General features: G+C 42.5%; 1 protein-coding gene across 12 annotated transcripts in view; it reads right to left on the bottom strand.

Moving 5' to 3' along the window:
• The window catches only part of FOXP1 (forkhead box P1), a 601095-nt gene that overhangs the window by 389692 nt on the left and 185043 nt on the right, over positions 1-26360 (bottom strand). For all 12 annotated transcript variants that reach the window (XM_072128406.1, XM_072128404.1, XM_072128405.1 and 9 more), the window contains exon 4: positions 5136-5226. The gene's annotated coding sequence lies outside the window, so the exon portion shown is untranslated. The remainder of the gene's footprint in view (positions 1-5135; positions 5227-26360) is intronic.

The raw sequence follows: 26360 nt of genomic DNA, 5'->3' as shown, positions 1-26360 counted from the left end.
ACCAATTTACGATACAAACAAGAACAAATTAAGACACAGATTTCATTTTTCCCACGTCTTGGTTGATCAAAATAAAACAGAAAATAATTACGGCAGAGGTGTGAAATATGTTTATGACTCACAATAAATACATTGTAACAAGCTCAAAACCGTTGTCGCGAGTGACCTCCCGAGCAGAACACGTGTAAGAATTTCCGCCACGTTCAAAAACAGTGTTAAAGCCTTTGATATGATATTAAGCAAATACGTAAAGCTTTATTAACAAGTTTAATCGGTAACAAACAAGGGTTCAACACGGGAAAGTACACTTCGGCGCGTGGATGCGCGGACCCCGCGGTGTTAATGAAGCGTGCTCGCAGGATCGGCTTATTTATGCTTTTTCTATGCTTTTCGGTTTAGAAACCATTGAGGGTTATTACCAAGAATGAGTCACACTAATTACAGAACACTATGTGTGAAATTACACTTAATTAGTTACAATAAAGAACGTTACTCAAATCAATTCAAGATGCAGGAAAAGTGATTACATCAAGAAAATACACAAAACAGCCGCAACATCGATCCCTGCTATTCCAAGCCGATATCGTCCTACAGGGCCAAGATGACTTCCCCGCTATGCTAAATTAATACCCATCATGGGGCATGGACTAAAAATACATTGGGGGTCATTTACTAAGGGCCCGATTCGCGTTTTCCCGACGTGTTACCCGAATATTTCCGATTTGCGCCGATTGTACCTGAATTGCCCCGGGATTTTGGCGCATGCGATCAGATTGTGGCGCATCGGCGCCGGCATGAGCGCGACGGAAATCGGGGGACGTGGCCGAACGAAAACCCGACGTATTCGGAAAAACCGCCGCATTTAAGAACGGAAAATGTGTCGCTCGGGACGCGCTTACCTTCACTCAGCCCGAGCCGGTGAACTCCAGCGCGTTCAGATGCTCTTCAGCGCAGCAGCGCCACCTGGTGGACGGCGGAGGAACTGCCTTAGCGAATCCCGGCCGGACCCGAATCCACCGCAGAGAACGCGCCGCTGGATCGCGAATGGACCGGGTAAGTAAATCTGCCCCATAGAATGTAGTCGTAGTCGCTTGTAGATGTGGCAGAGAAAAGCTACAAGTGGTTAGAGGGCCCACTGCAGGAGAATTGTGGTATTACATAGTGTGGATTCAAATGAAAGCCCACGAAAAATATGTGGTCATAAACTCATAGGGGCACATTTACTTACCCGGTCCTGTCGCGATCCAGCGGCGCGTTCTCTGTCGAGGATTCGGGTCTTCCGCCGATTCACTAAGGTCGTGCGCCCGATGTCCACCAGGTGTCGCTGCTGTGCTGAAGTCCGTCGGAGTTCACTGGAGTTCAGCGTCGGTTGCTGGGTGCAGGTAAGCGCGTGTCAAGCAACACATTTTTTTCTTTAAAATTCCGCTGTCTTTTAAGGGAAACTACCACCACGGATCTACCTATAAATGTAGATCGGGTAGTAGATGGATCTATAGGACATGAGGATAGCCCTTTTAAGGGCTAATCATCACGTCCCCGCAATTTTTAAATAACTTCTATTTGCCTAATATGTAAATTTTCGAAAGAGGCTACTGGGACGTGGAGTAACCAGAGCTGAGGCTACACGGCACGACGGCCCCACGCCCCAGTAGCCTCTTCGTTTCTCCTACCAGAAATCTTTGGCGCGCAGCTCCTTAAAAGGGCTATCCTCACATCCTATAGATGCACCTACCACCCAATCTACCTTTATAGGTAGATTTGTGGTGGTAGGTTCCCTTTAAATATTGTGCTTTGAGTACTTTGAGTAGCCTCACAACTCTAAGGGGGTCATTTACTAAGGGCCTGAATCGCGTTTTACCGGCAGGTTACGCGAATTTTTCCGTTTTGCGCCGATTTTCCCTGTATTGCCCCGGGATTTTGGCGCACACGATCGGATTGTGGCGCATCGGTGCCGGCATGCACGAGACAGTAATCGGGGGCCGTGGCCGTCGGCAAACCCGACGGATTCGGAAAAACCGCCGCATTTTTAAAAAAAAAGTGTCGCTGGACACGCGCTTACCTGCACCAAGTATAGGATCGTGCACTCCGGCGGCCCTCGGTGGTCTTCAGCGCAGCAGCGACACCCGGTGGACGGCCAACCCCCCCCCCCCCCCGATTAACGCTGCGTGCATGCTGGCGCCGATGCGCCACAATCCGATCGCGTGTGCCAAAAACCCGGGGTAATTCGGCGCAAATCGGAAAAATTCAGGAAAACCCGACGAAAAAAAGCAATTCGGGCCCTTAGTAAATGACCCCCAAAGGGTGTTATTTATCATTAGACCAGCTCATTGGGACAGTTCTATCTCTATTTTTGGAGCTCCAGTGCCCAATCAGATTCATGGCTCCAGTGCCCATCAGTGGCTTTGACCCTTTAATAAATGTTCTTATGGTCGATTTTCTTTCTGGGATTTTTTTTTTTTTAAAAGTCCCAAAAAAGTCTCAAAATGCATAAAAAGTCTGGAGTAACTATGAGACTTTTTGCAAAAGTCTCAAGTCATGAATCTGGGAAGCAGGGACAAGTCTCAAAAAACCCTCAATGCAACTACATGCAGTTCCTGGGTTACGTACAAGATAGGTTCTGCAAGTTAGTTCTTAAGTTGAATTTGTATGTAAGTTGGAACCATACCCGTCAAAATATTTTTGTCCTCTGTGACAATTGGATTTTAAAAATGTTGGGTTGTCATAAGAACCAGGATTATCAATAAAACTTATTTGATAACTGTTACAGCTGATTATTGTACAGTAAATTACCAACATTTGTTTGTAACTAGGGGTCGTCTGTAAGTCGGGTGTCCTTAAGTAGGGGACCGCCTGTACTTTTTTTTACGCCATAAAATCACAAGAAAACCAATGATAAATGACCCCCATAGTCACGGTTGGATGTAAACGTTTAGGCATTTCGGCAGTTCTTAGTTGCGGGGGGAGGGGGGGACGACTCTAGACAGTCACCCATAAAGCAGGAAGGAGATCACATGTCCACTCTGACCAATCGGTGCCCTCAGAATTTAAAACAGTGATATCACCGATTCCTTGTGCTGTGACCATTGAGGCTGCTGATTGGCAGCAACAGTCACATGACCGCCAAGACTTCTGGCCCAAAATTCCAGGCATGAACACAAAGCAGGAACCTGAAGCAGGGTGAAAATTTTTACTTTTTTTTAATCTTGCCTCAACCTCCGAAATTCAAAACACGACTCCAACTACAGTATTTTTCGGACTATAAGGCGCACCGGAGTATAAGGTGCACCATCAATAAATGCCTGCTAAAACCTCTAGGTTCATATATAAGGCGCACCAGATTATAAGGTGCACCTGATAATAAGGATGAATGACCAGCAGGTGGCAGACCTGTGCACAGTTCAAGGCAGCTGTTGTCTGTAAGTGCGGTTCATATATAAGGAGCAGTGGACTATAAGATGCACCGGAGTATAAGGTGCACCATCAATAAATGCCTGCTAAAACCTCTAGGTTCATATATAAGGCGCACCAGATTATAAGGCGCACCTGATAATAAGGATGAATGACCAGCAGGTGGCAGACCTGTGCACAGTACAAGGCAGCTGTTGTCTGTAAGTAAGGTTCATATATAAGGAGCACTGGACTATAAGGCGCACCTTTGATTTCTGAGAAAATCAAAGGATTTTTTGTGTGCCTTATAGTCCGAAAAATACGGTAAAGGATAGAGAGGCAGCAGGACATTTATCTGTCTACTTGTAGATGACTTTCTACATCGGAATCACTCGAGTTTGGAGAGAAGTGACCGTGGAATCAGAGGAAAAGGGAGAGGTTTCCCAATGAAGACACAAGTTCCTGTGTTCTTCCTATCTCCAGTCCATCCCATAGATATGACAAGGGGCAGGGGGAGGGAGGGGGGCACGCCAAAGTAAAATTTATTGTCAAACTTTCCATTTTCAAGATAACAGAAAACTTTTAACAATCACAAATATTAAAGCAAGTACACAAATGATCACGGATAAGCGGAACAATGTGGAGCACTTTTCATGTCACAAAGTGTCACTCTGTATATTGTTCTATTGTCATTCCTGCAGTTATAAAGCTTCTCTTTTGCTCTAAAATTAACCGCATCAAGCAAAATGAACCAGATCCTTTAAAAATATATATATAAAACATTATGACATGTTATATATAGAAATAATTGACATAGAAAGATGAGAAACTATATGTATATTTCTATATCTTATGGCTTATAACATTATACTCCTATACTCTTATGAATAGTGAGTACAGCTCTGGGGTATAATACGGGATGTAACTCAGGATCAGTACAGGATAAGTAATGTCATGTATGTACACAGTGACTGCACCAGCAGCAGAATAGTGAGTGCAGCTCTGAAGTATAATACAGGATGTAACTCAGGATCAGTACAGGATAAGTAATGTCATGTATGTACACAGTGAATGCACCAGCAGCAGAATAGTGAGTGCAGCTCTGAAGTATAACACAGGATGTAACTCAGGATCAGTACAGGATAAGTAATGTCATGTATGTACACAGTGACTGCACCAGCAGCAGAATAGTGAGTGCAGCTCTGGAGTATAATACAGGATGTAACTCAGGATCAGTACAGGATAAGTAATGTCATGTATGTACACAGTGATTGCACCACCAGCAGAATAGTGAGTGCAGCTCTGGAGTATAATACAGGATGTAACTCAGGATCAGTACAGGATAAGTAATGTCATGTATGTACACAGTGACTGCACCAGCAGCAGAATAGTGAGTGCAGCTCTGGGGTATAATACAGGATGTAACTCAGGATCAGTACAGGATAAGTAATGTCATGTATGTACACAGTGACTGCACCAGCAGCAGAATAGTGAGTGCAGCTCTGGAGTATAATACAGGATGTAACTCAGGATCAGTACAGGATAAGTAATGTCATGTATGTACACAGTGATTGCACCAGCAGCAGAATAGTGAGCGCAGCTCTGGAGTATTATGTAGGATGTTCCCTTGTGAGGTATAAGATGTATAAGATACTGTACGGATATCTCCCACCCCTCTCGTGGAAACATCGTGCCGGCACATGTATAGAATAAAAAAATTTGATAATTTATTTCCTTGACCTCCTCACCTCAGAAACTTGTCAATGTCATTTTCCTGGAGAGGCCTCAATATTTGGGGATTGTCATTTCATAAACTGCAGGAATTCATGAAGATTAAGGCTGAAAACAAAGCAAAAAAAAGGAATCACTGAATATCTGGTACCAACAATATCCTGGAATTTCTGAACACTTCTACTATATGTACATATAATCAGGTCCTTGAACCTTCTCCAGAACATCTTAAGACAGAAGAGTTGGAAAAGTCCTGGTCACCGGATAGACCAGAGAAAACCACCTTGTTCTCCACTTTTGGCTTCTCGAAAACCTAAAGAATATTCTGGAATTTCATTAATCCAAATACACCACATGCTCAGTGTGATCTTCACCTTAGGTTCCAAACCTCTGTGTCTACATCTATTGTATTCCAGGCCTACTAGAGGACCTGGAGTACCTGGAGATGCCCTCTAGAGGTTCCATGGACGCTGGTTGTGATACAACATCCTAGTTGGTAGCTCTACTGTTGTCATGTTCAAAGCCTTGGGTTAGTTTGATCCGATGTACATGAGTAATTGGTATGCTACTTAATAACCTAGTGATCCACTTATCTACACCAAAGGTCTTCACTTTGAGGTTCTCGAAGATGTTTCAAACTTACAATTTGAGTGTTCCCTTTCAGGATAAACATGGGCATGTACAATCAAGAGCTGTAGAGCCACAGTTTGGCAACAATTGAACCTATTCTGAATCGGTTCAAAATGGATCCGCAGGTTTAACTTGCAGGCCTGGTAGAAGATGAATGATCATTCATGGACTATCTTAAAGGCTATTAGCTAAAGGCTTAAAATGTTAGGACCACTATAGAGTCATATAGGGTTGGAATTTTTAAGTTGTCCTTTATGGGTTATAAGAATGTTACCAACCAATTTTGGCAAAGCCTCTATGTATGTGCCTTAAGTAGGACTCTCACTGATTGGATTTTTATAGACAAGGATTTTGCAGTCCTGGATTCATTGACCCATGGGATACCTACCCATGAAAGTATTTGATAACGCGGCTAAACCAGTATATAAATAAAGTTCTGCACTGGTTGACCCTACCTAGTGGGGGAAGTCATTAAGACCCCTCCATTCTTGGTCCCCAACATTGCCACCATCACAATCTCCACTGCAGAGTAATGGGGCACATTTACTTTACCCGGTCCTGTCGCAATCCATCGGTGCATTCTCCGACGAGGATTCGGGTCTGCCGACGATTCACTAAGGTCCGCGCGTCTGATGTCCACCAGGTGTCGCTGCTGTGCCAAGGTCCACCGGAGTTCACCAACCTATTCCTGGTGCATGTAAGTGTGTGTCAAGAGACACTTTTTTTTTTAAATAGCGCGATTTTTCGGTGGAAAAACGTGATTCGGATCCTTAGTAAATGTGCCCCAATGTGTCTATTTGGAGACTTGAGGCAACATTTAGGCAAACCCAGTTAAAAGTCAAGTCTGTACATCCCTGTTGTCCATCTAGTTTATCACATTTTAAAGGAAATGTATCATAGTATCATAGTTTATACGGTTGAAAAAAGACACTTGTCCATCAAGTTCAACCAAGGAAGGGAAGGGATTGGATGCGGAAGGGATTTAGGGGAAACAATTCTATATAACATAACCATCAATGTTATTTAGGTGTAAAAAGGCTTCTAGACCCTTCTTGAAGCTCTCTGCTGTCCCTGCTGTGACCAGCGCCTGAGGCAGGCTATTTCACAGATTGACAAATGTGATCATGCGTGTGTGAGTGTGCGGAGGTCAACTGATAAAGCCCCAATCTTTTACAAGAAACGTGGTCCTGTCTCAGCCATTTAAACAATGGGTTACAACACTCCATCACTTATATAGATTGGTTTAGGTGGTAGTTAATTGGTGGTCCGAGCAATCAGACCACCAACATGTAAATCTTTTGGAGATGTCAGACATGTTCTTCATAGGCCAAGACCTTTAATGACGTCACAGTTCTCCATAACAGTGCCACTCTTGTCCACAGACTTTGCCAGGTATTGCAGCTTATCCGCATTGCCAGAATCCACCCGTGGGAGGAAAGTGGTTTTCGATTAAGGGTAAGAAGGTCACCAGGTCCCAGCAATCAACCAACCAACCCATGAAGATGACTAACACCTGACAGCTTCAGACATGATTAGAGTCTGCTTTTATCTAACAACAAATGGGCACAGAAATATTCCAGAGTATGAGACACCGTAATTACACTTGGCAACTGCTGAAAAGAATAGAAATATGGACAAGAAAGGGAACTGGGATGGGCCCCGATGCTTATGTAGCGAGCGGCTGTTAATTGGGATTCATCATATTTTCACTTGGGATTTTTACTACACAAACTCTGGGGATTACATGTCTGCACAGAACATCGCCTCCACCCTGCCACATTAATGAGGATAAATGGAGGAACAAAATAATGCTGCAGCTTTACCTAATGACTGTTTGTGTTGTTCAGACGCAAATGTAAACTAACTGGGTGTCCCTACGAATACTCCAAAAAGTATGTACCCGCCCCCATGGCCTGTGCCCTGATATTGCATCAATGTGAGATGTAATATTACAGAAATTAAACACATGACGGATACCCCAGCCATCAACTAGCGTCGTGCACACTAGACCCCAATGATATGATGGAACTAGGGAGAAGTCCTTTCTATAAACTCACCATAATACACATATAATGGGGCGCATTTACTAAGGATCCGTCAGACCCATTTCCGTCGAGTTTCCCGAATTTTTCGCTGAATTGCCCTGGGTTTTTGGTGCACGCGATTGGATTGTGGCGCATCGGCGACGGCTTTGACGCGGCATAAATCGGGGGGGGTGTGGCCGTCGGACAACCCGACGGATTTGGAAAAACCGCATAATTTAAAAAACGGTTTGTGTCGCAAGATCAAACACTCACATGCAGCGGGAAGAAGAAGGTGAACTCGGCAAAGCAGCGACATATGCAGGAACTCGGACGCACGATCTTAGTGAATCACGCGAGACACGAATCCTCGTCGGACAACACACTGCGGGATTGCGACCGGACCGGGTAAGTAAATCAGCCCCAATGTGTCTAAGCATAAGTTGGACAAATTGTACATTTTTGTGCACCGTCTATTTTGTGTACTGATTGGAGATGAGCGGGGTTGGTTTTTAAGTTTGACCTGCAGGACCTGCATGACACAGACATATGGCTGAATTGTCGGCCGTGCAGCCAATAGAGTAAATTGATGCCATTACCTACTAGCCATGGTATGTAGGTAGGGCCATTAATTTGCCGGATTGGCTGCACAGCCTCCAATCCGGGACTATGTCTGAGACCCACCCCAACCCCTGACCCGCACTTTCGAAGGTTTAAGGTTCACTCATCTCAAGTGCTGATACTTTAAGAAAGCTGATATTGGGGTAAGGTAGGATTGTACATGTTGAATTTTTGTTCTCATCAGAGAAATTCTGTAGCCGGAGCTGATACCCTTCTCCCCATGAGTAGACCCATATTTAATTGAGTGGGATTTCTATTGTCCTGCCTCAGTTTCAACGAAATGGAGCACTGCTTAAATTTTTTCAAACTGGATTTGAGTTTGCGGAAACCTTGAGGGTTCCCGATTCAACCTCAGTCGGGATTTTTTTTACTCCAGATTCTTTGTCCTACGGGAACCTTGACTCAATCCTCTTCAAGAAAGTTTTCATATATAAGTTGGGCCACATTGATCATAGATTAAGTCATAGAGCAACCCCGATATACACTGAAGTCATCTCCTAGTAACGCAACTTCAGACTTCGTGGAGGGGTTATAAGTTATACAGTAAATTAATTTATAAAGCGTCCAGGAGCAAGTGACCTCTCAGCAGCTCAAACACGAGCCACAGAGAAGGTCAAAGAGTGCGGAGCATAAACGTAACCACCTCTATGATCTGTGGGGCCACCCGGGATCTCGTATGAATCTGCCAAGTTGGTCAAAATTTGGTAAAATATTTGAAAATATACAAAATATCCAAAATAAAGAGACAAAAGAGCATGAAGAGACTGTGTAAACATTAGAGTGAAAATCCCAAAAATTCATTGCTTTTCTACCAATTAGAAAGGTGGAATGCGGAAATTTCCCAAGACCAGATGCAGTAGACCAAGCAGAGAAAGACAATTACATGCTTCCAGAAAAACAGGAATAGAAGCAAATGTTGAGCTCATTTCTTCCCTAAAAGGGTGCAGACTGCACATGATAGGTCATTAGAAGGTGATCATTAGGCCTGATCACTGCCGATCAGAGCTAATGCCCACCAACCAAACAGAGCTGAAGACCTACATTGTGTAAGAGTTGCACCTGCGGTGATCCATGGCAGCCACCGTCTGATCTTTGGAAGGACTGAAACACATTGGGGGTCATTTACTAAGGGCCCGATTCGCGTTTTCCCGACGTGTTACCCGAATTTTTCCATTTTGCGCCGATTTTCCCTGTATTGCCCCGGGATTTTGGCGCACGCGATCGGATTGTGGTGCATCGGCACCGGCATGCACGTGATGGAAATTGGGGGGTGTGGCTGTACGAAAACTCGACGGATTCAGAAAAACCGCCGCATTTAAAAAAAAAAGTGTCGCGGGACACGTGATTACCTTCTCTCGGCCCGGCTCGGTGAACTTCAGTGCAATCAGCGCAGCAGCGACACCTGGTGGACATTGGAGGAACTGCCTTAGTGAATCGCCGGAAGACCCGAATCCAACGCAGAGAAGGCACTGCTGGATCGCGAATGGACCGGGTAAGTAAATCTGCCCCATTTTGTTAAAATTGTCTTACACAACTAAAACAGCTATAATTATGTAAACATTAAAAATATAATAGTAAAATTGACAGGTTGTAAGAACATTTTTAAAATAATTCAGTAATTAAAAGTAAAATGTTACATTGTAAAAAAAACAAGGTACCAATATAAATACTAATGGATTCTACACAACTATCATTTATGACTGGCGTAGGTCTAATGAAAAAGCTGTCTACAACATGAGAGTCACCCTGTTTTACTAAAATTTCCAAATTTTCAAAAATACAAATATCTAAATTTACTGCTTTTCTAAAAGGAAAATATTCATGTATATAAGTCAGTCGAAAATATAGTTAAAGTGAACCTGTCACCAAGAACTTCATTTTCAGCTGGTGACAGATGATTTGCCTTTGTCAGCATCCAGGACTTTATAAAACTTAATTTCACATTACCTGGCTCCCTGCCAGCTGCATGTGGTGAGTCCCGGGGAGAGGGGCAGCTGCAGCCCATATGCTCCTGTGTTTAATGTGTGACTCTTCCTCCACATCTCCCCTGCGGGCTCAATGCACATGATGAGAACTGGGGGAGTAGACTAAAACACAGGCTGCAGCTGCCACTCCCCCGGGATTCAACACACACTACTGGTAGGGAGCCAGATCATGTGCATTAAACCTATATAAGCTACTGAAATTATTCTGAAAGCTGACAAAGGTATTTGTAAAATCAGCACAGCACAGGCTATTGGAACCTGTCACCAGCTACAAATGATATTCCTGGTGACAGGTTCACTTAAAAGAAGAACTTTTACCAGCTTTACTAGTTCCAACTCTTGCATACTTTAATAGGTGCTGCACCGATGCACTTTGAATTTTTTCTCTAGCACCAACCTTTCAGAAGAAATCAGCACTGTAAGTATCAGAGCCTAATATGCTAATTAGTCAGGTGGGCGGTTCTGGTCTGGAGAAAGGAGTCTAGTACCACCCATCTGACACGAGAGAACATGTTTAGCTTATCTGTTGCTGAAACTAACACCACTGATCAGGAACGGTAAAGGTCAGGGGTCTGTGCTGGAATCGGGATCACTTAAATACTACAGGATTAGGAGTTGGAAAAACTGTTGGATTTATTTTATGTCTTTTTTTTTGCAATAATTCTTATTATTGAAAAAAACAAAAAGTATGAAAAAAATAACTTTCACAAAATAGCACTAATTCTAATGAATATATTATAAAAATCTAAAAATTACAAACAAAATGAAGCACCAATAAACTTTATAAATATCTTTTTTATTATTTCCATAACATATTGATGTATATAATGTGTAACTATATTTTAATTATTATTAAACTAAACTTAAAATCATTTTCCTCTTCTATTAAAATCCCCTATTTATGAGTCATGAACTTATTTTTAATATATACTTTACCATAAATTATTCATCAATTTGCTTTATTTTAATCCGTACGCAGATGATGCGAGCTGCACAAGCTGTAAGAAGCAAAATGAATCCTCAATTTACATAAACCTATTTCAGATCGAGGAAAAGTGCAAAACTTAAAACAAAGTTTTAACGAAGAAAAAATGTAAAAAAATTTAAGAAATTACAAAAGAAAATTAAAGCAAAGATACTTCCTTCATTTTAAAAAATGAAAGAAAAAAATATTTAATTTATTAAAATATTTTTAAGAAAAGTTTATTTCAAAAATTCAAGAACAGATATTCGATTTACTTTATAAAAATAGTAGAACAAAATTTATTAAAAAAAAAAAAAATCATAAAATTAGACCAGGTTTGAATTTTTTTCTCTAGCCCCCCCCCCCCCCCCCTTCTGTTTCAAACAGCACTGTAAGTACAGGCGGTCCCTGGGTTAAGTACAACATAGGTTCGGTAGATTTGTTCTTAAGTTGATTTTGTATGTAAGTATTTTATAATTTTAGCTCCAGACAATTTTTTTTTTTTGGTTTATGTGACAATTGGATTTTAAAAATGTTGGGTTGTCATAAGAATCAGGATTAATAATAAAGCTTCATTACAGACACCTGTGATAACTGTTACAGCTGATTATTGTAGCCTAGGACTAAAGTACAATAAATTACCAATATCCAGAGGTCCGTTTGTAACTAGGGGTTGTCTGTAAATCGGTTGTTCTTAAGTAGGGGACCATCTGTATCATAATTATATGCTAATGAGTCTCTTTACTATCAGGTAGGTGGTCCTTGACTGGAAAAGTAGAAAAAGATTACATTTTTTTTTTAAATAGTAAAAAAAATTGTTAAAATGAATTAAAAAATATTCAATTTATTTAAAAAAAAAAGTAGAAAAAAATGGTATTAATAGAAATAAATTAAAAAAATGTAGTTGCATTTTCTTCCATCCCGAAAAGTAAAAACATGTAAAACTGTGAATGGTGGTACTTGTGATGTGGTAAAGGCTTAGACCCCATACTGCCTTAGTTTGTGAGAGAAGCGGATTCCAAAAGTGGTACAGGAAAAGGCTGGGAAGTGTTCGGCGCGCATTCCAGGGTTTATGAATAAGGTCCTATGCGGATTCTACATAGGAGTATTTGCAGATCCCCTTCTGACAAAGAACGCTGTTTCCAATGCCAACATATATTTTCCTTGTAAATCTGTTCAGCTGTCTTGAAACCAGCCAAGTGGGACTCTCCAGCCAAATTTCGGAATTTGTATAAATATGTTCATTTGTATGTGTTTTGCTTTCTACACATGCGATCGTTTATCCATCAGCGCGGGATATTTGGACATAAAATGTAAGTCGTTCTGACATCTGCAAACAGGATAAAAGAAATAAGCAAAGATGGGTGTTAGGTGTGGCGCCTGCACGCTAAAGCGGCACGAGGGCGTATGAAGGAGAAAGCGGAGCCTAGAAGACGTTAAATCACTGCGACAGGTTGTAATAACAAATCGAGGCTCAGAACTAAGACGCATCTTAATCATTTCTACAAGTAATTAGGGATTTCTTAATAAACAGTAACTGTTGAGCTCAAGGCTGGAGATGTCCAGTTGATTATATATTCTCGGCAGTGGCCATACAGAGAAAACTCTGATACAGAAACAGAAATTTGTTGTTTTGTGAAAGGTCATGGGTAAGGCAGTGACATAAAAATGATAATATAAAAATGGCAGCCATTTTGAAACTGGAAACAGGAAGTGGCATCATATTTCCTGTCGATACTGCTGCACTTCCTGTTGCACTTAGGTTCAGTATAGGGTCATACTTTAGTGGTATTTTCTTATGTAGAAAAACTTATCCATCAGCACGGGATATTTAGACATAAAATGTAAGTCGTTCTGACATCTGCAAACAGGATAAATGAAATAAGCAAAGATGGGTGTTAGGTGTGGCGCCTGCAAGCTAAAGCGGCACGAGGGCGTATGAAGGAGAAAGCGGAGCCTAGAAGACGTTAAATCACTGCGACAGGTAGTAATAACAAATGGAGACACAGGACTAAGACGCATCTTAATAATTTCTACAAGGAATTAGGGATTTCTTAATAAACAGTAACTGTTGAGCTCAAGGCTGGAGATGTCCGCTTTAATATATTCTCAGCACCGGCCATACAGAGACAACTCTGATATAGAAACAGAAATGTGTTGTTTAGTGAAATGTCATGGGTAAGGCAGTGACATTAAAATGATTATATAAAAATGGCAGCCATTTTGAAACTGGAAACAGGAAGTGGCATCATATTTCCTGTCGATACTGCTGCACTTCCTGTTGCACTTAGGTTCAGTATAGGGTCATACTTTAGTGATATTTTCTTATGTAGAAACACTTTTCTTCCTTGGCTATAGTGGATTACTATTTCTCCCAATACATGTATAAGAGAGGAGGTGCTTTCCCATGTGGGGCAAATAAAATTAAAGAAGTGCACTGGCCATCTGGGTTCCAAGTAGTACTTTATTGGGTTCCAAATATTACATGTAGAAAGTAGCAAACCCGTTATTCAAAAAAACAGCCTCTACGTCTCATTTCTCACAATGCCCCATTGATGTGCATCTTTCTGTTTTCAGTGGTGGTAGACACATCTGGGAGTGGCTTAACTTTTCGAAGAACAAAGGGTTGGGCATGTTGAAATCAAGTATGGTTGGTTCTTGCTTTCAACATCAGGGGGAATATGGACACCCACTTACGATAGACGTCTACCAAACTTTCCACAGTTGGTGGTTTGATGGACTTTCATCCATTGTGGAGAGGAATTTTAAGTTGACTCCAGTAATCCAACTGGACGGAGCTGAGAAACGGGACAAAAGTACCGTCCTGTTTGGTAAAAATTACCACCGGTATTCAGCTCTTCGGAATAATTTTCCATGTCTCAATATGTTGATCTTCCCTCTGAGATACTAGAATAAAGTCCATCTGCACGTGAGTTAAGCTTGGACTCTTCTTGATTGATCCATTGATGGACCATGCTGTGGATAATAGTCTTGTCCATGTGGATTTCCCTGGCACTGTGTTTGCAGTTTAAAAAAAAATAAATTAGCTCCAGTTTTCCATAATCATTAATTTGTGGAAAAATCTTCCAATACTTTGTCCTACAAAATTCGACTTTGATTCGCCTGCCATTAGAACAACGTAAGTTCCTCTGTGGCAGATTTTGCTACTATTATGTGGCCCTTAAGCAGTGTTTACAGGGGACCAACGTGGTAAGCAAATAAGACATCAAGGAATTGGCTCAGAACACAACGTTCTCTCTTCTATGGCCTCTACCGTGTAAATAAAAGGATATTCCATATTTTTTAGGTCATAGTTATCAGAATAATGGGGTCTGACAACTGGTTCCCTCACCATCCGGAGTTGAGCGGACCCATTGGGCAGTTGGCACTGACGTTCGGCCTTCTTAGGTTGATATATTGCCAGATTGGCGGGCGAATGGCCCAATCTGCAAATTGACGCCCCCAGCAACTAGCCATGACTTTGATTGGCCAGCGGTTGTTATCCTGGCCAGTCATAGTCATGGCTAATTGCTAGCGATATGTCTGGGTCAGGCATCCGAACCCGGACACCAAACCGAAATATGATCCATTCATCTCTAATCGCAACACTCCAGTCTGTGCTGCTTTCTAGGACAATGGACGTCCTATCGTCATGTGGCCAGTCCCATTCACGTGAATGAGGCTTAGCTGCAATACTAGGCACAGCCACTAGGCAAGGTACAGTGCTGTGCTTGGTAGAAGCTAATACCGTCATCTAAAGGTATAAGTCTCTTCTAACAGCTAATCAGGTGTCAGACTCATCATAGTTTAATAAATTACCTTGGAATAACCCTTTAAGTAAAGTTGACATAATCCGATTGGATCATTCTGTGCAATAAGCACAAAAGTAGTCGAAAATCAAATAATAATATAATACCAAGACTTCCGACAGTCACAGCCAAGCGCAAGCGATTACCTCCAATCTTACAACCAGTCATCAAAAACTGGCCCCGCGGCCGCCTACCACGGGGGAAGCCCCTCCCCACCCAAATGTATGATTATTAGAAAGTCTCGTCTTACGTGAAGTGTCTAGAATGTGTCAGGCCGGCGCTAACACTGGGGGCGATCAGATGTCAGCAGCGACGCAGAAAACGTCTATTTATAAGCCGGCTCTTTTTTCCATATAAAATGTTTGCGAGGTGCGGAGTGAGGAGCGGGGGGGCTTTTACAACCCCCCGACCTGCTCAGATCTTCACCGTTTATTTTACAAAGTTTATTTCTGTAAGATCTTATCCTTTATTGAGAGAGCCGACTCCGGTGTAAATAGTAAAGCCATTAGCTTCCCGGAGGCTAACAAATTTCGTGTTATCCCCCCCCTTTCATGTAACAAGAAGACGCGGTTACAAGGTGACAGGTTAGTGAATCGCTATAAACTTCCTGAGTGCAACTGGATTGTTTCACTTTACACAAAGAGAATTTGTTGTGTAATCTTTCGAAATAGCGCCACTCCGGTGTATTGGTTGTATCTGGAATTGCATCATTTATAATAAAATTAAATTAAATTAAAAAAACAGCTATTCTGTTTGGCCAGATAGTATCTATATGTATCTATAGTATCTTTACCAGATAGTAACTATATCTACCTATACAGGCGGTCCCCTACTTAAGAGACGACCCCTAGTTACAAACGGACCTTTGGATGTTGGTAATTTACTGTACTTTAGTCCTAGGCTACAATAATCAGCTGTAATAGTTATGAAAGGTGTCTGTAATGAAGCTTTATTGTTAATCCTGGTTCTTATAACAACCCAAAATTTTTAAAATCCAATTGTCACAGAGACCAAAACATTTTTGACTGAGGTTACAATTATAAAATATACAGTTCCGACTTACATACAAATTCAACTTAAGAACGAACCTGCAGAACCGATCATGTACATAACCCGGGACTGCCTGTAGTATCTTTGGCCAGATAGGATCTATATTTATCTATAGTATAATTGGCCAGATAGTATTTGCGCCGTCTTTCCCTGAATTGCCTCGGGTTTTTGGCGCACACGATCGGATTGTGGTGCATCGGCGCCGGCATGCATGCGGCGGGAAATCGGGGGGCGTGGCCGTCGGAAGACCCGACGGATTCCCTAAAAAAAACGCAGATTTAAAAAAAAAAAAAAATGTGTCGCTTGACACACGCTTACCTGCACCCAGCATAGGATCGTGAACTCCGGCGAACTCTGGCGGACTTCAGCGCAGCAGCGACACCTGCTGGATATTGGGCGCACTATCTTAGTGAATCGCCGGAAGACCCGAATCCTCAACGGAGAACCTGCCGCTGGATCGCGACAGAACCGGGTAAGTAAATGTGCCCCATTGCCTTGCATGTACTTTAAGCACAATGCAGCACTATAGGCCCCTTCAATATAGGATCCCTAGTGGTCCTAGAGATCGGAGCCCCCCTATACGGTGATGGTAAATACTAGCAATATGTAAGGTGGAACTATCACTTTAAAACTCTCTCTGGAGGACCTTGCACATATGTGCATGTCTAACAGGCAGCGTGTAATGTCTCACTTCACCTGTGATGGCGCTGTAGGGAAATGAAACACCTAATAGCAGCTCACGCTGACGATCACTTCTGATCAGCTCATTTTTTCAGAACCTATTGATACGGGAATGAAATGGATGACTACTTTATACCTGTATCCGTTATATCAAATACTATCCCAGATTATTTTCCTCCGAGAACCTCACTTCCTCCTTCGAGTAGCTAAATAAACAAGGCGGCTTACACCAGTTATTGTTTGGAAATCCATAATACATGGTTCCGCCTAACACTAACAATGTCTTGGATTCTGCTGCGAGCCGAGCGCATGACACAGACCAGACTCCGGCAGACAGCGGAGACTTTAAACATGTCAGCGCAATCGCGGGGAGAGAGAGTCCGCAGGTCCAACACTCCACCATCATTTCCCCCAAAAGTACCCAAGAATGTCCGCAGCTGCTCGCTAGAGATTTACCCGGCTCCTGGAAATGATCAATTCCTGCGGCGATTGTTTGGAGAGCTGCTCCGACCCACATGAAAGTCACCGCTACGTCAGGGGTCCGGTACCTGGCGGATACAGAACTTCTGCTCCTGTATATAGAGAATTGTCACCTGACGTAAGGAATCGTAATGAAGATGGAACTTCCAAGCTGATTGATGTCTATGGAAAGACTGAAAATGGCGCCCCCCTCCTGTGGATGTGGGAATTTTCAGGTACGGTTGATAAATTTTAGGGGTTGTCTAACACCCCCCACCCCCCCCATATACATAAAACAGACGGCTGTTACTCCTGACCCCCAATACACATGCACACGTATGTAATATCTCCATACAATGCTGTGTTAGTGGGTCAGGACATATAAATTTGGACTCGGTCGCTATATCTCTGGACTTGGGATTCATACGTCAAGGCCAGGGCACTATATATCTGGGGCAGGGAGCTATGTATCTTCGAAAGACCTATATATCTGGGACAGGGTGGTACATATCTAGATAAGCAGGCTCGATATCTGGATCAGGGTGGTACAGATCTGGATAAGCAGGCTATATATCTGGACAAGAGAGCTTTATATCTGCCGTAGGCTACCATATATATGTCTACACTTGGGATAGCGACTATATCTGGATCAGCAGGCTATATTTCTGAACGCGGGAAGGGGTTTTTATATCTGCGTTAGGTCTCTGTATATCGTCTACACTTGGGCTAGAGGGTATATATCTGGGACAGGGAGCTCTATTGTTTTGTTAGCGGCTGTATATCTGGACCAAGATGTCATTCATCTTAACATGGGCTCTATATATCTGGTCAATGGTGCTATATATCTGACATTGGGCCATATATCTGACATTGGGATATATACTGTATCTGACATTGGGCTATATATCTGACATTGGGCCATATATCTGACATTGGGCCATATATCTGACATTGGGCCATATATCTGACATTGGGCCATATATCTGACATTGAGCCATATATCTGACATCTGGCGATATATCTGACATCTGGCGATATATCTGACATTGGGCCATATATCTGACATTGGGCTATATATCTGACATTGGGCCATACATCTGACATTGGGCCATACATCTGACATTGGGCTATATATCTGACATTGGGCTATATATCTGACATTGGGCCATATATCTGACATTGGGCTATATATCTGACATTGGGCCATATATCTGACATTGGGCTATATAGTGTATCTGACATTGGGCTATATATCTGACATTGGGCCATATATCTGACATTGGTGCTATATATCTGACATTGGGCCATATATGTGACATTGGGCCATATATCTGACATTGAGCTATATATCTGACATTGGGCCATATATCTGACATTGGGCTATATATCTGACATTTGGCCATATATCTGACATTGGGCTATATAGTGTATCTGACATTGGGCTATATATCTGACATTGGGCTATATATCTGACATTGGGCCATATATGTGACATTGGGCCATATATCTGACATTGAGCCATACATCTGACATTGGGCTATATATCTGACATTGGGCTATATATCTGACATTGGGCTATATAGTGTATCTGACATTGGGCCATATATGACATTGGGCCATATATCTGACATCTGGCGATATATCTGACATTGGGCTATATATCTGACATTGGGCCATATATCTGACATTGGGCTATATATCTGACATTGGGCTATATAGTGTATCTGACATTGGGCCATATATCTGACATCTGGCGATATATCTGACATTGGGCTATATATCTGACATTGAGCTATATATCTGACATTGGGCCATATATCTGACATTGGGCTATATATATCTGACACTGGGCCATATATCTGACATTGGGCCATATATCTGACATTGGGCTATATATCTGACATTGAGCTATATATCTGACATTGGGCCATATATCTGACATTGGGCTATATATCTGACATTGGGCTATATATCTGACATTGGGCTATATATATCTGACACTGGGCCATATATCTGACATTGGGCCATATATCTGACATTGGGCCATATATCTGACATTGGGCTATATATCTGACATTGGGCTATATATCTGACATTGGGCTATATATCTGGTCATTGGGCCATATATCTGGTCATTGGGCCATATATCTGACATTGGGCCATATATCTGACATTGGGCCATATATCTGACATTGGGCTATATATCTGACATTGGGCTATATATCTGACATTGGGCTATATATCTGACATTGGGCCATATATCTGACATTGGGCCATATATCTGACACTGGGCTATATATCTGGGTTAGGGGTCATGTTCGATGGTTTAGGCTGCTATATATATGTGTATTAATATGCATGTAGATTAATATGTCTCCAAAAATACAAATCTCACCAGCCGAGTGTTCATTAATGAGAAGAAACATCTCGGTCTGACTTGAGACATTGTTCTATATGCAGAGTGTGGACCAATCGTAATTAATTTACTATGAAGAACCTCAGTGAAATCCATTGTTCAGCCAGAAAATTAGCATCTCTAAGAAAAGCAATAAAGACACCTGCAGGCGGCGAGAGATCATTACCGATAACGGAGGGGAATAAAAACATCATAATGTAGAGATGAGTGACATCCATGTAGAGGTCCTCACAGAAGCGGCAGAAGCCTCCTCCAAGAACAACATTCAGCATCTCTTACTTACAGGATATTGTAGATAATGGACCCCAAACTTGTCCATGGTAAGACTGTCCACCCAAACTGTCCAGAATCGTCTTTGTCCAACCAAAGACGAGTCCGATGTTCTCACTGGGCATTGCTCTACTGGAGCACCAAAGATGCGACCTGTCTGTAAGTTCTAGGGTGGTTTAGTATCAAAAATTCCCATTACATCCCTCAAAAGAAATGTGGACTGTGCCAAGGAAGATCTTCAGGTCAAAACCTCCGGGATGGTGGTAGTCTACTGGAGAAAGGAGAAATAAAGGGTCCACACTGGGAGAGTAGACACAAAGTGAGAAGCCGATGGACAAGACGAGTGTGAAATCATGACCAAAGCGAGAAGCCGATGGACAAGACGAGACTGAAATCAGGACCAAAGCGAGAAGATGATTGGACAAGATGAGAGTGAAATCAGGACCAAAGCGAGAAGATGATGGACAAGACGAGAGTGAAATCAGGACCAAAGCGAGAAGATGATTGGACAAGACGAGAGTGAAATCAGGACCAAAGCGAGAAGATGATGGACAAGACGAGAGTGAAATCAGGAACAAAGAGAGAAGATGGTGGACAAGACGAGAGTAAAAACAGGACCAAAGCAAAAAGCTGATGGACAAGACGAGAGTGAAATCAGGACCAAAGCGAGAAGATGATGGACCACACGAGAGTGAAATCAGGACCAAAGCGAGAAGCCAATGGACAAGACGAGATTGAAATCAGGACCAAATCAAGAAGATGATGGACAAAACGAGAGTGAAATCAGGACCAAAGTGAGAAGATGATGGACAAGACGAGAGTGAAATCAGGACCAAAGCGAGAAGCCAATGGACAAGACGAGATTGAAATCAGGACCAAATCAAGAAGATGATGGACAAAACGAGAGTGAAATCAGGACCAAAGTGAGAAGATGATGGACAAGATGAGAGTGAAATCAGGACCAAAGAGAGAAGATGATGGACAACACGAGAGTGAAATCAGTACCAAGGCGAGAAGCTGATGGACAAGACGAGAGTGAAATCAGGACCAAAGCGAGAAGATGATTGGACAAGACGAGAGTGAAATCAGGACCAAAGCGAGAAGCCAATGGACAAGACGAGAGGGAAATCAGGACCAAAGCGAGAAGATGATGGACAAGACGAGAGTGAAATTAGGACCAAAGCGAGAAGATGATGGACAAGACGAGAGTGAAATTAGGACCAAATTGAGAAGATGATGGACGAGACGAGAGTGAAATCAGGACCAAAGCGAGAAGATGATTGGACAAGACGAGAGTAAAAACAGGACCAAAGCGAGAAGCCGATGGACAAGACGAGAGTGAAATCAGGACCAAAGCGAGAAGCTGATGGACAAGACGAGAGTGAAATTAGGACCAAAGCGAGAAGATGATGGACAAGACGAGAGTGAAATTAGGACCAAATTGAGAAGATGATGGACGAGACGAGAGTGAAATCAGGACCAAAGCGAGAAGATGATTGGACAAGACGAGAGTAAAAACAGGACCAAAGCGAGAAGCCGATGGACAAGACGAGAGTGAAATCAGGACCAAAGCAAGAAGCTGATGGACAAGACGAGAGTGAAATCAGGACCAAAGCGAGAAGATGATGGACAAGACGAGAGTGAAATTAGGACCAAAGCGAGAAGATGATGGACGAGACGAGAGTGAAATCAAGAACAAAGTCAAGAGTCGAAAGTAAGGTCATAGGTATCGGATAGACAATCTGTAGGACAATGCAGTTGGCTGGTCAGAAGGTTGGGATGAACCTCACTGACCATCCATGGTAGGACGATGTCACCTAGTAGTCTTCTAGGGTTCATTTCTTCCTCTGGCACTGGCTGCTTTGGCAAACTGGCTATTCTACAAGCCATGATTACGACACCTGAGGCCCAAGACATAAAGGATCAGATTGGAAAGAAGTAGAGGATGGATGGACTGAAATGCCCGGGACCTGGACAAATATGTGGGTGGGAACCGTGACCTGAGCTGGGGCCAAGTTAGTTGAGCAACCAGAGGCACAATATATGAACATTAGATGGTCCTTCAACAAGAAGAAAAGTGGAGAACCTTGAGTACACCCTGAGGATGGTCATCAATGGTGTTTTAGTGGGCTTTCTCCCCACGAGTCCCTTGAGTGTGGCCCCCCAGGCTCCCGGGCCAAGGTGTGACTTTAACTTTTCCTAATATTGGATCATCCCTGCTGTGGACCCAGAAGATAAAAAAGGATAATAGGAGGATAATACCGGAGCCCCAGAGTTTAGGGTAAAGCCCCTGGTAATCTGAACATTCACTTGTGGATATAGATAGGAAAAGCTGGATGACGCTCAGTATGGATATCATTGTATCTCACTGTAATCACCCAGCTTTCCTATACCCCTGTATAGCAATATGGTAGAAAAGGCTAAACCATTGCATACCAAAGCATATAAACCTATGCAAACTTTAACTGGGGTTGTAATGGAGGTTACCCAGCTTTCCTAGAACCCTGAAGAGCACCATGGTAGAGAAGGCCATATAACTGCATTACTAGACATAGAAAGTTGTTGGAGCCATAAGTCAAAAGTGTTGGTCACCCAGCTTTCCTAGAATCCTCAATAATAATATGATAATGAGAGCTATATTACTCCATAACCAGACATAGAAAATTGTGGGAGCTATAATGTGGGTTATAGTGTTGGTCACCCAGCTTTCCTAGAATCCTGAATAGTATCATGGTAGTGAGGGCTATATTACTCTATAAATAGACATAAAAAGTTGTGGGAGCTATAATGGGGGTTGTAGTGTTGGCCACCCAGCTTTACTAGACTCCTGAATGGTAGTGAGAGCTATATTTCTATATAACTAGACCTACAAAATTGTGGAAGCTATATAATGGAGATTGTATCCAGCTTTTCTAGAATCCAGAATACTAATATGTTAGTTAGAAAGTTGTAGTGTTGGTCACCCAGCTTTCCTAGAACCCTGAATAGTATCATGGTAGTTTAGGGTATATTAATTTATAAATAGACATAGAAAATTGTGGGAGCTATAATGGGGGTTGTAGTGTTGGTCACCCAGCTTTCCTAGAACCCTGAATAGTATCATGGTAGTTTGGGGTATATTACTATATTACTAGACAAAGAAAATGATGGGAGCTAAAATGGGGGTTGTAGTGGTGGTCACCCAGCTTTCCTAGAACCCCGAATAGTATCATGGTAGTTTGGGGTATATTACTATATAACCGGACATAGAAAGTTGTGGGTGCTATAATGGGGGTTGTAGTGTTGGTCACCCAGCTTTCCTAGAACCCTGAATAGTATCATGGTAGTTTGGGGTATATTACTATATAACCGGACATAGAAAGTTGTGGGTGCTATAATGGGGGTTGTAGTGTTGGTCACCCAGCTTTCCTAGAATCCTGAATAGTATCATGGTAGTTTGGGGTATATTACTATATAACCGGACATAGAAAGTTGTGGGTGCTATAATGGGGGTTGTAGTGTTGGTCACCCAGCTTTCCTAGAACCCTGAATAGTATCATGGTAGTTTGGGGTATATTACTATATAACTAGACATAGAAAGTTGTGGGAGCTATAATGGGGGTTGTAGTGTTGGTCACCCAGCTTTCCGATAATCCTGAATAGTAATTGCAATGGTCACCCAGCTTTCCGACAATCCTGAATAGTAACTGCAATGGTCACCCAGCTTTCCGATAATCCTGAATACCAATTGCAATGCTCACCCAGCTTTCTCAAGAACAGATGGAAAATATATCTGCCAGTATCCAGTTATAGAGGATGAAGAAGCAGAACCGTGCACTACATAAGACAGCACCTGATAGATAGGGGGCGCTGTAACAGATTTTCTTTCAACTTATGCAAAGCACCTGATAGAGAGACATCCAGATCCCAGATCCCCGGTGTAGGTGCAGGGTGACAGCTTACATGAAATGAAAAGTGATCTTCAGAAGTGGCACAATGTATCCGAAAAACAAATATATGCCCCCACCTTGCGCCCCCTCCCCTCTCCCCAACTTCCAATGCGCTTAGTTCCCTAATTATTTTAAATTCTGTGCCGCGTCCCATTGTTGTTCCATATTTATCATCTCAATGCTTTACATTTGATCTTCCTCCCATCACTTCGCCCAAAAAAAAAAAAAAAGTCGAAACCGCTGACTGGCGGGGACGGCCCCCCTGCTGCTCGCATGATCAAGGCCCGTCACGGAGCGTTTGCATCCCTAACATTACACTTTGTACATAATTCATTTAGCGCACGTTCTAAAAGTTTTTTTTTTCTTTGCAAAGAATAATTTGCAACAAAAAAAAAAGGCAAAAAAGAGAAAGAAAATATCAATCGCTCCGAAAAAAAAAAAAAAAAAAACGCCATTATGGCGGCATCACGAGATGTCAGTAGAAGCCTAACAATCCCATTGTTCCCGCACAAGCAGGACCTCTTAATTTGGTGTCCGGATATTACTTCTTCAAGTGTCTGTAACAATGGCTGGAAAAATGAATAGCTGGACGAGCGGAATGAAACTTTCCTCCGGGAGAGACGCGGAGCGCCGGATAATGGAGTGATGTCTGTCCTTTCAACCCGCATTGAAGCCGAGAACGTCACCGACGACAAAGGGTTTCTCCGAAAAAAAAAAACAGACACAGTAAAAGAGCCATTATCATAGACAAATGTATCATCTAGCTTCAAGTCAATGTTGCTGCGTTTTTAGGTTTAATGATTTATTTTCTTTTATCTCTTTATTGGGATCGGAGCTCGGTCTTTTCCGATACACAGCTCCAAATCTTCTGCATTGTCCATGGATAGAATTTCGGCTTTCTGTGGACACCACATGGAGGAGCTGGTGAGTCTACTGCAGTGGTGGCGAACCTATGGCACGGGTGCCAGAGGTGGCACTCTGAGCCCTCGCAGTGGGCACTCAGGTTGTTGCCCCAGCACAGAATTCACCAGATAGGACTTGAGGGATCCTCCTGCAGGCCCAGGTAGCCCAAAACGTGAAGCATCTTAGTCTACCTGAGACTGCAGGAAGAGAAGGTGAGGACATGGTCAGATTACCATTGGAGCCATTGAATCTCCTGCTCTTGGCCCCACAATTTTTCATGTTCAGGGAAGCTCCAATGGTAATCTGAACTTTCCCACCTTCTGTCAACGATATTGGTGTCCCAAGGACCCTTGAAAGCTGTGGTACTGCATGGAGCAATAAGATTTTAATAAATGAATGCTAGAATTGCCGTGTTGGCACTTTGCAATAAATAAGGGGGTCTGGTTTGCATTTTGGGCACTCGGTCTCTAAAAGGTTCGCCATCACTGGTCTACTGCATTCTGATTATACATAGAACTCTATCACAGTGCAGTATACATGAAGCTCCGGAGCTCCCTCTAGTGGTGGCAGCAGGAAGAGAGAAAAGTTATAGATGTGTATGCTAAATATTCCCATAGGAATCTGATGCTTGTTAAAAAACCCTGGTGGTTTAGTGTCAGAAATTCTCCTGTATGATACCATGATATCACTCCAAAGAAATGTAGAATGTGGCGGGGGAAGATCTTCATGTCATAAATTCCGATATATGGGTAGCCTACTGGAGAAAGGAGGATAAAAAGGGTCCATATAGAACTCTATCACAGTGCAGTATACATAAAGCTCCGGAGCTCCCTCTAGTGGTGGCAGCAGGAAGAGAGAAAAGTTATAGATGTATATGATAAATATTCCCATAGGACTCCAAAACTTATTAAAAATTCCTCTCATACTATCCAAAGAATAGTCCAATGTTCTCACTAAGTGTTGCTCCCTTGTAGCACCTGTCAGTAAGTTCTGATGGGTTGTGGTTTAGTGTCAAAATGTCTCCACTCTGGTCCCATTACATCCCTCCAAAGAAATGTGGAATGTATCAGGGGAAGATGCTCAGGTCATAACCTCCAATATAGTGGTAACCTACTGGAGAAAGGAGCAATTAACGTGTCCACACTCCTGAGCTCCCTCTAGTGGTGGCAGCAGGAAGAGAGAAAAGTTACAGATGTATATGCTAAATATTCCTATAGGACTCTGATACTTGTTAAAAAAAAACCCTCTTATACTTTCCCAATGTTCTCACTGAGCATTGCTCCATTGCAGCGGCAAAGATCAGACCTGTCAGTAAGTACAAGGGTGGTTTAGTGTCGAAAATTCTCCTGTCTGATCCCATTACATCCCTCCAAAGAAATGTGGACTGTACCAGGGGAAGATCTCTGGTCATAACCTTCTAGATAGTGGTAGCCTACTGGAGAAAAAAAGGGTTCACACTCCTGAGCTCCCTCTAGTGGTGGCAGCAGGAAGAGAGAAAAGTTAC

Source organism: Engystomops pustulosus, chromosome 10 (assembly GCF_040894005.1).
Source record: "Engystomops pustulosus chromosome 10, aEngPut4.maternal, whole genome shotgun sequence".
Taxonomy (NCBI): Eukaryota; Metazoa; Chordata; class Amphibia; order Anura; family Leptodactylidae; genus Engystomops; species Engystomops pustulosus.
The sequence above is the reverse complement of the archived record's forward strand: the minus strand, read 5'-3'. Positions and strand labels throughout refer to the sequence as shown.